Source organism: Engystomops pustulosus, chromosome 3, assembly GCF_040894005.1.
Source record: "Engystomops pustulosus chromosome 3, aEngPut4.maternal, whole genome shotgun sequence".
Taxonomy (NCBI): domain Eukaryota; kingdom Metazoa; phylum Chordata; class Amphibia; order Anura; family Leptodactylidae; genus Engystomops; species Engystomops pustulosus.
In genome coordinates, this window is record NC_092413.1 from 142,763,945 (window position 1) to 142,776,201 (window position 12,257).

The window sequence follows — 12,257 nt, forward strand, 5'->3', positions numbered from 1 at the left end:
ATTACTGGGGGAGCTGTATACAGTGATTGCTGGGGGAGCTGTATACAGTGATTGCTGGGGGAGCTGTATACAGTGATTGCTGGGGGGGGCTGTATACAGTGATTGCTGGGGGAGCTGTATATAGTGGTTGCTGGGGGAGCTGTATACAGTGATTGCTGGGGGAGCTGTATACAGTGATTGCTGGGGGAGTTGTATATAGTGGTTGCTGGGGGAGCTGTATACAGTGATTACTGGGGGAGCTGTATACAGTGATTGCTGGGGGAGCTGTATATAGTGATTGCTGGGGGAGCTGTATACAGTGATTGCTGGGGGGGGCTGTATACAGTGATTGCTGGGGGAGCTGTATATAGTGGTTGCTGGGGGAGCTGTATACAGTGATTGCTGGGGGAGCTGTATACAGTGATTGCTGGGGGAGTTGTATATAGTGGTTGCTGGGGGAGCTGTATACAGTGATTACTGGGGGAGCTGTATACAGTGATTACTGGGGGAGCTGTATATAGTGATTGCTGGGGAGGCTGTATATGGTTATTGCTGGGGAGTGGTATATAGCGATTGCTGTTCCCCGTCTGGACTACATTCAATGGGGGCCTCCCCAATATTTTGCGCCCAGGGGCCCCCACCAACCTTAATCCAGCCCTGGTTGCTCCCGCTGGCACCTAGGCTGGAGTTTCTGCACGTACACAGAACTCTGGGAGCTGGTGGTGCACCAGATTCAGCTTTGCCACATGCAGGTAGTGAGGGAACGCAGAGGATACTGAGGCATGGAGTACCCTTTACTCCTGCTCCCTGCAGAGGCTAATCCACACCCCAGTAGTTCTGGAAAATTAGCATCTTAGTTATATAAACTATAATTTTAGATTAGATAGTGTTATAGAGTTAGGGAAGGAAAGTTTAGGATATTAATAGGCGTAACATTGACCACATTAATGTAAAATATTTTTAAAGGTAATCTACCAACTCCTAAATCACCCCACAGGTAGAACAGCATTGTGTAGGGAACTTAACAAAAATTCCAAATATACCTTTTCGGTTTTCCAAAAGTCAGTTGTTTTAGAGAAAATTCCATTTTTAATTTTCAGTAAATGAGCTTCTAAATCCATAAGGGGCGTGGTCAAAACTGCTGATGTACCTTCTTTCTATAACTTATTTTTACGGGGTATATCAGTGGTTGTGTAAAGGAGCAGTGCTGAGTGGCAACGGGTGCAGCAGCACATTTGGCTGTGTTCTTGGTTCTTGAAGCTCATTTGCGTAAAAGTAAAAACTAAACTTTTTATTATATGACAGATTACTAGGAAACTAGTAAGGTGTGTCTGGAAAGTTTAGAAAGTGTAATATGCTTTGTTTTATTCCCATGTAATGTACCCAAACATTGAACACGAGTACATAACAAGCACATGTGGAAAAACTGTATCAATCAGGTGCTAACACTATTTATCATAAATGTGCTTGTCTGCTTTACATTTACAGATATGAAACATTGGGGCAGATTTACTTACCCGGTCCAGTCGCGATCCAGCGGCGGGTTCTCCGACGCTGATTTAGGTCCGTCCGGGATTCACTAAGGTCCGTGCGCCGATATCCACTAGGTGTCGCTGCTGCGCAGAGGTCAGCTGGAGTTCACCGGAGTTCACCTTCTATTTCTTGGTGCAGGTAAGTGCGTGTCAAGCGACACTTCTTTTTTTTTTTAAATGCCATGGTTTTTTCCGAATCCATCGGCGCAACTCGGAAATTGTCGGGATACCTGACAGAATCGCGTGATTCGGAACCTTAGTAAATGAGCCCCATTGTGTAAAGATATGTGGGGGGAATTCATGAAACCACTTTGCTGACTTGTGGTGTAATTTGCACCAAAATCCACCTTTCGACATATTTATGAAGGCTTTTAGACCACTTTTTTTTACTTGCCCAACAAAGGGGCATAGTCTCCTGTAAAAGGGCTTTACAGGGTGGCAAATTGTCTGTGCACCAAAAAAAATAAGATTTAGGCCAGCTAAGAGTAGGAATAAATGTAGACTGCGACAGATTCATAATCGCAATGAAGATCAGTGCTGTCAGTCTCTGCAGTGTCGGAACCTGCAAAACATTGATGTGTTAAAGGATTTGATGATCTCTTTGACCCTGGGACCGATATGCAGAAAATTAGTATGCCAACAATGAAAATGCTGTGATACTAATGTGGGATACTACAGACAACCAGTTTTCATGTTTAAAAAATCACTTGCTTATCCCCAGCATAAATTGCAAACAATTCTATTTGTGGAGAAGAATGTCTCCTATGTGTGCTCATCAATGTTACGTTACATAGATTTCTATGTATTCTGGAGCAGGATGCATTAAATTATCCATACAAATTGCTGGTGCTTTGCATGGAAGATGCTGAACTCTTCAGGGGCAGATATGTGACTGGTTTTAATTGACCATGTAAATGTTTCAAACATTCATAATGTATTTAAGCTGTTCAGATGGAGTTGCTTCCAGAAATGACTGATCTCTGGCCAGGCCTGCACACATGCTGTTTTGTCGTTGTTTGGTCATGCTGATTTCCTTCTCTCCATCGGCTTTTCCAGGAATTACAAACTATTTATATTTTTGTGCATTGGCTTAAATGTTGCCCAATAGTGACAGTTTCTTTAACAGGATTTCCAGCTAGAAACATCAATGGATGTTTTTACACTCACAAGACTTTTATAATGAGCAGAGTTTTAAAGTGTGTTTTTTCTGGAGTGTGTATTACTGTAACTTACACCACATTTATCACACTTCAAATGCTGTTTGATAATTTTGTGTATGTTTTGCACATCTTTAACACCCTCCCACTAGACTAAGATTATGGCAATTATCAAAGAGGGACATTTAACAAAACTAATATAGAATAACTGAAGGATAACAACACCTGCTTTCCCCCCCCCCCCCCCCCCCGCTTCCAAAGGTGTAAGGAACAGTGTGAAAATGCATGCCTATGTAATAAAACCCACCTGTATTACATTATACACATGTTGAAGTCATGGAATGTCATGGTCAGTTGTAGTACCTTCCTCAGTCCCCTGCAACTGTTAACCCTTTGCTGCCTTCTACAGAGTCAGGTACACCGTATTTCAATTGTTACTAATGTGTGTATGTAGGGCATGTGTGTGTATGTGTAGAGCATGTGTAAGTAATGTGTGTATGTGTAGAGCATGTGTAAGTAATGTGTGTATGTGTAGAGCATGTGTTAGTAATGTGTGTGTTTGTATTTTGATCATGTATTAGTAATAGTGTTTATGGGGTGACTGGAGGGTCCTATGCACCTGCATATCGGTTCAGGTGGGACATACCGGGTCCTATGCACCCACATATCAGCAAAGGGGGGATCATACAGGGACCTCCACATGTCAGTACAGGGGGAGGTCATACAGGGAGACTACGGACAAGAGAGATTCATGATTCGTAAGATTCAGGGTTGAATTTGTCACTAGTTAGAATTATGACATCAGCGCATCTATCACACACAATTCTGAAGGATTAACTATTTAAAATCTGACAACATGTCTGACTACAGGGTGCATTAAAGTATCCTTGTCTCCTGTAATGGTAGTGAATGCATGAAATGCTCTAATATATACAAAATTTATAAATGACAGCCTCACAGCTCTTTAAATTTTATTTATAGAAGTATATGATAATTCAACGTTTTTGGGGAACAAATATGATATATTTGAATACTATATAAGACTGCACATTTATCTGGGACTATGTAGGAGTTTTTTTTTTATATTGTGGGGTTTATTTTTTGGGGTACATGATGTGTTGAAGTGGTACATTTCTATGGACTCCATCATCACTGAACCTCTTCTGCTGTGTGCAGAGGAGATGGTCAGGCGCAATGATATGACATCATACTGCCTCCCGGCTTTAGAGCAACACACAGCAGCCGGGGTGGAGAGCGGAAGTGCGGGTGTTCTATAATTTACAGCAAGACCATCGAGGTGTGAGCGCCCGTATTGCAGGAACTGAGTGCACCAGTTTTTTTCTGGTGCACTCAGTTTAACAAGCGTGCAACATGTATAAATATGCACTGGAACGCCCCTTTCTGTGCACAGTATTGTGTTACGGCATGCATAGTAAAGCCGTGACACAATACTAGCCCAGACACTTCATAAATACATGTGCAACCAGTGTGTATTTATGCGCAATTTATACCTGAAAACAGGTGCAGACATCATAAATGTGGCCCAGGGAGTCCACCACACCGTGTCAGCGCACAATTGACCTCTATGGGGGCCAGCTCACGCTCCAAAAGTATGGTTATGTGCACTTAGCCTCAGTTCTTTATGTCCTCTGAAAATACCTCCAGTATGTTTATGCTAATCTTTTCAGGTTCTGATCCGCTTTTGAAATTAATTTTGGTGCATTTTTCAGAAGCTGATTTTTACCCTCCATTCTTCAATGGGAGCTTCTCCACACAAAAAAGGCCACATAAGATACAACCTGTTGGAGTAAATACACACCTAAGCAGTGGACTAACAATGATAAGAGTAGTGGTTCTCCCACACTTCCTTCACAACTGCACATTTAGCTCCTTCCCTGTAGCTTTCCTAAAATATTCTACAATACGGATGAGTTACATATTCCACCATGTCCCCTATATTAATATTATAAAATATTAACCAAACATCTTAGTAATCTACCAACTTGCCCTGGGTATGGACCACAACCTGGCAGACACAATACTTCTCTTTGATGTGTTGCACTAACGAAGTGATAAAGTCATCATCTATTTAGAACTATTCCTATCACACATACCCTACCTGTTATTTTACATTGTGATGTTTAGTTTAAAATTAATCATATTGGATAGCAGTTCGCATTCATATACTATTCAATACAGGTATGTATGTTATGAAGAGACCAGACTTCAATTTCCTTTAGTTTGAAATGTCATTGTCAGATATCTAATATTCTAGAAGTCCTGTGCTTCAGGCATGGCATTTGAAGTATCCTGCCAGAACGTAAGCCTCTCTTATTGATAACATGTGACAGCTTATGCAATTTGGTTTAGCATATGCTTTATATACAAGCAAGACATTGAGATATAAAGGGCTTATGAGCCAGCGGAGGAAGGTCAGAGTACAGTTCATACACTCAGATTGGCTCCTTACATTCAGCATCTACAGAACTGCTCAGCCCTGTGTAACCAAGTTTCAATATTTTAGCAAACTTCAACAGTTTTTAGTGAACATGGTTTTGTGCTACTGGAGAATAACTCCTGGATACATCAGATTATTACAGGTAATTGTTCTTTTCAAGTACTTAACATAGAATATATTTAGATAAACATACTATTTATATTTTATTGAGTTTTCTATAATATTTTATTTTCTAGTAGTAAATGATGCTAAGACAATACTGGAAAATTTATATTCTTAATGACATTTCTAGATTTACAATTAAGGCGTAATTCTTTCTATGTATATTCTTCTAGTTTTAAAGATATGTCAGTTTCAATACCATGTACTTTAAGCAGAGCAATGGAAATTGTCCTTAAATGTGAATAAAATTTTTTTGTTTATGGCAAACAATAGCATTGATTCAACCCATTATGGAGATTGTAAGGTATAAATAGGATGATGCACATCCGGTATATCATATATTTCTTAAAATGTGCAGTGTAGAAAATGTATTCTTTAGAAGCAGTATTGTAGAGATGCCATACAAAAGAACAGCCTTCAGACATTAATGTAAAGAGGCTTCATGTGCTATTCGTGGCACATAATGCTATAGATAAAATGGGAATAGGACCTTTCCTAATGATAAATCCTTAAAAGGTTTTGCAGATCAGGAAGTAGGTATATGTTATAATGTTGTTTCACAGATAAGAATTGGCACTGATCTGTGCCAGCCACTTCACTACTTGAAGCCTTCATAATCTTTTAATCTGGTATCAGATAGATTTATATGTAAATGCATTGACTAAATGCTTAACCAAAAGTAAATTAACTACTAACTTGCTTCAACCTCCCAAGTGCCATAGATTCTAACATTGGTAATGTCCTTCATCTTTCTAATCCACCACTTATTGTGATCCAATAAAGAGAAGTTTGTGTCAAATGGATAACGCCTATAACACCTTTTCAGATTAGCGCTTCTCTTAAGGGTCAGACAAGACTGACTTGTGTGCCCGATGGGCAGCCTTACAACAATTTCCAAATGTCGAAGTGATTGCTATTCCCAAGAAAAACCTTTTACAATGTTTTGCATCTCTTTCTATCCTGAATAAATGCACCTATTATCTGTTATGTATGGGGTCACTATCACACTGACCTTTGTGGATTCTGCTATATAACAACTTGCCTACTGGATCACTATAGCGTGATGGTCTGAAGAAAGTAAGAATATGTGTATGATGTATGTAAAGTTAGAATATATTATCCACTGTAACATTAATTCTTGAAAGCAAAATGAAAATGAAGAAATGTGGATTTAATAGACTGCTGGGGGCAAAGGTCACTATTATAAACTCCAGAGGTTACAACTATAATTACAAATAGTCACAGATCTGTATACAAAATACACATAAGTATGACTGTGCACCAATAATACAAATATAGAAATATACACATACACTCACCGGCCACTTTATTAGGTACACCATTCTAGTAAACGGGTTGGACCCCCTTTTGCCTTCAGAACTGCCTCAATTCTTCGTGGCATAGATTCAACAAGGTGCTGGAAGCATTCCTCAGAGATTCTGGTCCATATTGACATGATGGCATCACACAGTTGCCGCAGATTTGTCGGCTGCACATCCATGATGCGAATCTCCCGTTCCACCACATCCCAAAGATGCTCTATTGGATTGAGATCTGGTGACTGTGGAGGCCATTTGAGTACAGTGAACTCATTGTCATGTTCAAGAAACCAGGCTGAGATTATTCCAGCTTTATGACATGGCACATTATCCTGCTGAAAGTAGCCATCAGATGTTACAGGGTACATTGTGCTCATAAAGGGATGGACATGGTCAGCAACAATACTCAGGTAGGCTGTGGCGTTGCAACGATGCTCAATTGGTACCAAGGGGCCCAAAGAGTGCCAAGAAAATATTCCCCACACCATGACACCACCACCACCAGCCTGAACCGTTGATACAAGGCAGGATGGATCCATGCTTTCATGTTGTTGACGCCAAATTCTGACCCAACAATCCGAATGTCGCAGCAGAAATCGAGACTCATCAGACCAGGCAACGTATTTTCCAATCCTCTACTGTCCAATTTCGATGAGCTTGTGCAAATTGTAGCCTCAGTTTCCTGTTCTTAGCTGAACGGAGTGGCACCCGGTGTGGTCTTCTGCTGCTGTAGCCCATCTGCCTCAAAGTTCGACGTACTGTGCGTTCAGAGATGCTCTTCTGCCTACCTTGGTTGTAACGGGTGGCGATTTGAGTCACTGTTGCCTTTCTATCAGCTCGAACCAGTCTGTCCATTCTCCTCTGACCTCTGGCATCAACAAGGCATTTCCGCCCACAGAAATGCCGCTCACTGGATGTTTTTTCTTTTTCGGACCATTCTCTGTAAACCCTAGAGATGGTTGTGCGTGAAAATCCCAGTAGATCAGCAGTTACTGAAATACTCAGACCAGCCCTTCTGGCACCAACAACCATGCCACGTTCAAAGGCACTCAAATCACCTTTCTTCCCCATACTGATGCTCGGTTTGAACTGCAGGAGATTGTCTTGACCATGTCTACATGCCTAAATGCACTGAGTTGCCGCCATGTGATTGGCTGATTAGAAATTAAGTGTTAGCGAGCAGTTGGACAGGTGTACCTAATAAAGTGGCCGATGAGTGTAGAATGGAATAAATGAAAGGGGATTTTCTGGGCTTACAATATTGATGGCCTATCGTTAGGACAGGATATTAGTTAGATGAGGTAGGTATGTAAGTACTGAAGCCGCAGCATTGATTTACACTTTACATCATGGTGGATATGTGTTAAGAAAGATCAATATTTTGACAGACATATCCAGTTGATATATACTGAGAAAAATTCTTCCTTTTTAAATTGACAGTGTGACGTGATAACCTTATTCTCCAGGTCAGTAAAATTCTGGGGACCTCATTTTGTTCTATAACAAAGCATGTTTATTATCATTTTAAGATTTGCTTTACTTTTGCATTATGAAAACACCTGATTGTTTTCGCCACATTTAGATAATTTTATTTCTTCATATATGGGTTTTTGTATGGGCTTGCTTTTGCATTTGCATTTTTTATTGCCACCATTTCTTTACTTTTTTAGTTTGCATTGGTTAAACATTTTTAAAGATTAAAAAAAAAGTTTCACTTTTTTTTCCAGGGGACTAAAATGAAGTAGAGAGAAAATAAGGAGGATGTATCATTGCATTTAAGTAACCTTTTAGACTTTATATGAATGTTTCATAATTGTCTCATCTGTAGATTTGCGCCAAATTTGGGCAATGTTTGAGACTTTTTAAAACCCACTCCACTTTTCACTTTAGACACCTTGATTTATCGAATTCATTCAGATGTGGTCGGCAGATTTATGAAGTGTGACTTCTCGAAAAGTTGCAAATTTAAGCACAGATTCACTCCAATCCCTTCCTGGTGTAGCAACTTTAGTGTGACATCTTAGCTAAAAGGTTGCATATCCCCTGCAGACATTTAGGGCCGCATATGCCACATTCAGCAAGGGGTCTACTAAGACACTTTAAAAGACATTTAAAGAGCTAAGAGCACTAATAGGTAAGACCCTAAACTGTAGTAAGATCATGGCTGATAAATCTGCACATGTGTGTTCATGTTAAGACTTTACTGGCAATGTTTTCCTTTTATCTGCATGTTGTGTTTTTTCTGTATTTTTTAACCTTTCGATCAATGCAGCTTTCCTACACAAGCCACATAAAATGCTTTCACTTAGCCGTAAAGCTTTTGTTGTACCACAAATACCAACTCCAATATATGCCAGTATATCTAGTAATATATATCTAGTATATGAAATTTATCCTTAAACTGTATGTCATTTTTTTTTTCTTTTAATAGATCCAAGCGGCTAAAAAGATAATTATAAATGGAACTGACATATTAATGGAACGCACAGCCATTTTGTTTGCTACTGCTGGAATCTGGATCTCTAGTTACTCTACCCGGCAGATGATAAAATGAGATCATCGTTTACAAATTGAGAAAAATTTAATAACCGGCTAGAATTGAGAAGAACCTACAGGACTACAAATTTGATGTATTAATGTGCTGCCCAGAGGATTTGTACTAAAAGGCTCCAATGATAAATATAGAAGTTATAACATTTTTAAAATAATAAAACTGTTTCTCACATATATTTTTCCTTTTGCATTGGAGTCACAGCAGATTTTCAGACTTTCAGATTTTTTTTCTGATGACATTCATGGTCTACCACTTATTATAAAGTCATGAGGTCAGACATCTGGCTTCCATGTAAATCAACGACATACCCTGTGGGTGCATTAAGCTGGCACCTTGCTGGATGTACAAATGTATCTGGATTATAACAACTTTACACCATTTTGTCCGGGGCTTTTAAACCTAAGACCGAGATGGAAGCTTTTCTAAAAATGTTCTTTCTTCTCCTTACAGTGGGAATTACAGAAAAATTAAAGGATCGTGGGAATTAAAGTATATGCATGCGTCCAGTTTTGTTTCTTTTATATGTCCGGAATTTGCTAAAAATACACTCAGTGAAATCACACATTTCCCAAATTTGTGAGCATGTGTGGTGTGTGAGTCCCTGGCCCTGTGCAATGTGCAGAAATTTTCCAGAGGGGGAGTGTGAATACTAGCGTTTGGAGGCTAAGCGACTGTGAGGTGGGGTGCATGGTGGACCTCCCCCACCTCCTTGATTTTATCTTAGCACCTAGAGAAGTCGAATAAAAGTCCATTTTTGACCAGTGGTGGAGCATATAGAAGAAATAAAAGCAGCAATTGGACAAGTGTAAAGAATAAGGTATGGTTGGCTGTTTATTAGGGAAGTCCGAGGTGACAGCTTCCCTTTAATACCTAGTAGGGCATTAAAATATTTAACACGTGTCCTATGACTAGATAAATGGATTGTGTTTGGAAAAGGTTGGTTATTTACCCGTGATTTGTGCTTGTTCATGTTCCCTAAGGTTTAGATGATAAAACAAAAAAATGCCAAAGCACGGTGTTAGACAATGACAAATTTCATAATCCTTTTTGCCAGAATTTGGATCAGAAACAAAATTAGATCATTTCTCAAGGGAATAAAAACTGTTGCGAGCTGTTTATTTCCATTTTTGTAAAGCATTTGCGTCAACCATGAATGATTCACTTGCTCATGCATTTTAGCTGAACAGGTTAGTGACAGCTCTGTAATAAATGTATTTACAGAATCCAGCGAGAAGTAATGCTAATACATCTGTACTATGCACCTCTCTTAAAGCTTTTTACCAGCTGTGATAAATAAAGAAAACAGGGAAATGGAGCAGGGTTAATTCACTACCTGCACAATGTAAATTGAAGGAATGTTTTTTTTGCTTCTAAAGACACAATTAAGATTCAATCACCAATACATCATCTGGTTTCATATTGCAATTCCTGTGATTTAGGACAGAGATTTGAGTTCCTATATTGTAAATATTACACAAGGTCTGGCCTTTTACTTGTAAGTACTGGACAGTTTTGAGTACAGAAAAATTGTAATAATTTATCACCCCCTTCCACTTCAATGGTATTACAGCCTGACAGCTGCCTACTTAAAGAATGTATAACGTATAGAAAGAATAAAATCCTCTGTGCTATTTGTTCTACAATTTCTCATTGGGGTTAAGGTCAGTGATCTATTTGTAGTCATACATTTCCTTCATTTCCTTGTCAAAGGCCACAATAAATAAGCAGAGATAAAACTGATGACACACTGCTTTATTTCAGTACTTACTAAGAAACCACTAGCTATTAGACTGTATACAGGTGATTCACTCCCTTGAAATGGCTCATACTTACAGAAAACAGCTAACAAGTATTTGATGGAAGGCGGAAATATGCCTAAAACATAAATACATTTTTCACAAAATTGCATAAATGATAATAGTAAACCTTGTAATATACTAATAAATATACTATATTATTGAAGAAATCTGTTCCTGTGTCCTTCTTTTTTCCCTGCCTTTCCTATTTATTTAAAGGAAATATACCATTTGGTTTAAGCTTTATTAAAGGAATTCTAGCACATAAATTATCCCCTATAAAGCACCACCAGTGCTTTTGGAGAAGTGAATTCTTTACTGCAGGCATACCTTTATTAGGTTCATTAGCCTACTTGTTCCTTATAAAAATTACTTTTATTTTTAAGTAAATGTGGAGGAATTTCCAGTACCCCTCCAGGCTCCCGCATCACACCCCTGAAGCCACGTTACCATGCTTGCTGCCTCCTCAGTCTCCCCTTCCCACATGCCATGTGCTACGAACTGTGGCTGCCTAAATCAGCCACTATGAGTAGCAGAAGGAACTGCATTTGAACATGCCCAAGAGTATACCTGAGAGCATCTGCTATCCAGGGCCGGATTAAGGGTGGTGGGGGCCCCTGGGCGCAAACTGGTGGGGGCCCTTCCAACAATGTTTTTGGAGGTATATAGCTTGCCAGCCCCCTGTAGTATGTAGCATGCCAGACCCCTGTAGTATATTGCCTGCCAGACCCCTTTAGTATACAACCACCAGCTCGATGTAGACTTTAGTTGCCAGTCCGCTGTAGAAAATGGCGATCTCCCCCCAGCGAAGGCAGCTGTGTCTCACTGACACAGCTAACATCCTAGACCTCTATGTTCGTTGCGGGCAGCCACGGGCCGCAACTGAGCTGGGCTGAGTCGCTGACTGACGGAAACTGGTGGGGGCCCCTTAAAAAGTGAAAGTGGTGGGGGCCCCGGGGCTCGAGCCCCAGGAGCCCCTCCTTTAATCCAGCCCTGCTGCTATCACACGCACTGCCTTCTGTTACTCACTGCAGCTACTGCCTTCTGTTACTCACTTTTCACAGCCACAGTGAGTAGCAGGGGGGAAAGCAAGCAAGGTAGAAGTGCTCTGGTAGGTATGATGCCAGAGTCTGGAGGGCTTTGTTACTGACCCCAAAGAACATCAGCCACATTTATATATGAATGAACACCTAATATTCTTGCAGTAAAGATTTTAACCCCAATCTGGACCTTGTGATTTTCAGTTTTTTAGTTTCCTTTTACACTTCCCACACTCCAAAAGCTATTCCTTTATATTTTT

The 12,257-nt window shown here is 39.9% G+C and overlaps 1 protein-coding gene across 8 annotated transcripts in view; it reads left to right on the forward strand.

The window, feature by feature from the left end:
* Window positions 1–11,087, forward strand: part of ERICH1 (glutamate rich 1) — a 69,675-nt gene extending 58,588 nt beyond the window's left edge. For 7 of the 8 annotated variants that reach the window (XM_072142351.1, XM_072142353.1, XM_072142354.1 and 4 more), the window contains one exon: window positions 9,039–11,087. The gene's annotated coding sequence lies outside the window, so the exon portion shown is untranslated. Of the gene's footprint in view, window positions 1–1,467; window positions 1,637–9,038 lie in introns of those variants that run through there. The other variant, XM_072142348.1, reaches the window with a different exon arrangement.
* The last annotated feature ends 1,170 nt before the right edge of the window (window positions 11,088–12,257 follow it).